Source organism: Zingiber officinale, chromosome 5B (assembly GCF_018446385.1).
Source record: "Zingiber officinale cultivar Zhangliang chromosome 5B, Zo_v1.1, whole genome shotgun sequence".
NCBI classification, from domain to species: Eukaryota; Viridiplantae; Streptophyta; class Magnoliopsida; order Zingiberales; family Zingiberaceae; genus Zingiber; species Zingiber officinale.
This window is the reverse complement of record NC_055995.1, coordinates 111258349-111260641: the sequence shown is the minus strand read 5'-3', so window position 1 is coordinate 111260641 and position 2293 is coordinate 111258349.

The following is a 2293-nucleotide window of genomic DNA, read 5'->3' as shown; positions in this document are numbered from 1 at the left end:
GTGACTGATCAAGGGTGCTAGCACACCTTTTTTTTAGTTTTTCTCCACCCATTTGTTTGTGTGGATACTTCTAGAGGATCGTACGCTTGACGATCTCGAGATCCGTCACTTCCTTGGACGAGCGGGATTCGTAAAGGGCACGCATCAAGGGTAAAAGGTTTTCTCCTTGTAAATCTTGTTTAGAACTAAGTCTAAGAAACTCGTACTTGTAAAATTTTGTTTTAATTTTACTTCGCACGGATCCGGTGACGGGGGTTTCGGGGTTTCCGCGACGCGAAAAAGCGGTTTTCGCGGTCCGAAAAACCCAACAGTGGTATCAGAGCCACGTGCGAAGTCTTGTACGAGTTTATTTTGTATTTTTATGAAAAATAGTAGATCTATAATATTCTATAAATTTTCTAATTTTATAGTTTTTATGGGTAATTTTCTCGTATAAGCGAAGCACAAGTGTTTCGACACTTGTAGGCTTCGACTACCGAGAAGATTTTTCCGAAACGGCAAAGTTTCGCCCCAAATCTTTTTGGGACAGCGGGCTAAGGCACTGTAGGATCGCTAAGGAACACTTGCGATGGTTAGATCGCGGGTAGGGGCGCTGCCCCTGACCCCGCAAGGGGATTCGTTCTGCGATTGCTCCCGAAAATCGCTAAACGAGACCGCCGAGAATATTTACTCATAAAAATTGTAAAAATAGTATTAAAATTACATAAAATTATGGAAATTACATAATTTAGAATTATGTATAATTTTTATGTTCATGGCCCAAAAAGATCCAATTTGATTGGAAATGTGTTGTAATTCATAATACGGCCTGCGTGCCGTCATGTGATGTGCGTGTTGTATATTTGATTCGCGACCTGCGCGTCGTGCCTTTCTCCATTTATTCTTGTTGTAAATTAGTTTAGACTCGAATGTAACTCGAGTTTCAAAATTGTAATGTACAAAATTGGAGCGGTGGAAGGTCCACTCGAGACGGAGTTACGAGGAGGGCGCGAGCAACACAAGGTGGTCAAAGGGAGGAGCTTGAGAAGCTGTTGACCTTAGGTTGACCATCCGATCTTCTCATTGGCTTGAGAAGATCATAGTAGGTCCATGACTAATTACAAATAATTTAATTAATTACTTGTGTGTATGTGATGCATGATTAGTAATTAATTAGTGCCTAACGATTAGATTAGATCTAAATTGTGTACAAGATGCACCCTCTAGATCTAAATTTTGTACAGGGGAACCAGTACGATATTCCGAGTAGCAATCAACAATTGGTATCAGAGCTAGGTTTGCCTCTGTGTGTTTGGTTTTCAGTTTAATCATGCACATGTCATACATATTTTAGGCGGGATAATAGTAGGATGTGCAAATAGATTTAACTTTGTGGTTGCAGGCATCCTAGATCGAACTATTATGGCCCTAATGTGATTGTGTGTGATTGGACCCTCGGATATGTTGAGAGAATTTTATGTGTGTTCATGATTGTATGTATTAAATTCAGTAGGAGCTGTATTAGTTTTAGGATTTTATATTTTTGTTTCGATCTAGATTACATGTACATTCATTTGTGAAATATAGGATCGATATATGTAAAATTCTATTTTTGTCGCGGATCGTATCCTTACGAGGCGTGGTACTATTTATGGACCAGAGGTGCAGCGGAAAAAGAAGCAAGATAGATGCGGCGATTAGACCCGATTGTGGTGGCTAAAGATGACAGCAGCTAGAGTTGGCAGCACACGGAGGATAGTAATGGAAAAGATCATAATAGTTAAAAAATTATTTTTCCATATTTATTGCTTTATTTGCTATGATGTGTGTGTGCATAGTTAAAATTCCTCACCTTAAATAACTAAGTGGGAGAGGGATTAGTAAATAAATTCCACAGTCTCCATTACTGGTTTGTAAGTGATGCAACAAACTTACATGTTGGCTCTGAGTGCCTCCTTCCATAACGGATGAGTTTGATTGCGGATCACTAGATCAAACTTCCTTTATGGATGGTTATAGGAAATTATTTAGGAGTGTGTGATCTTGTAACGCCCGAAAAATTCTCAAAACTATTTTAGAAATATTCTGTTATTTTTCTGGAATTTTTAGATATTTTCCGGAATTTTCCAAGTAACGGAAGTAGCAAAAATAATTAGAACCGCAAAATAGCTTAGGCGGGAATCGAACCCGAGACCTATGGCTTAGGGATAATGTTGGGAACCAGTTGAACCCAGCAGGGCCGTGCTGAAAGGAAAGGGAACCAATAAAATTTATATTGGAGTTGGGCGAATTAAGTCTTTAGTATAAATAGGAA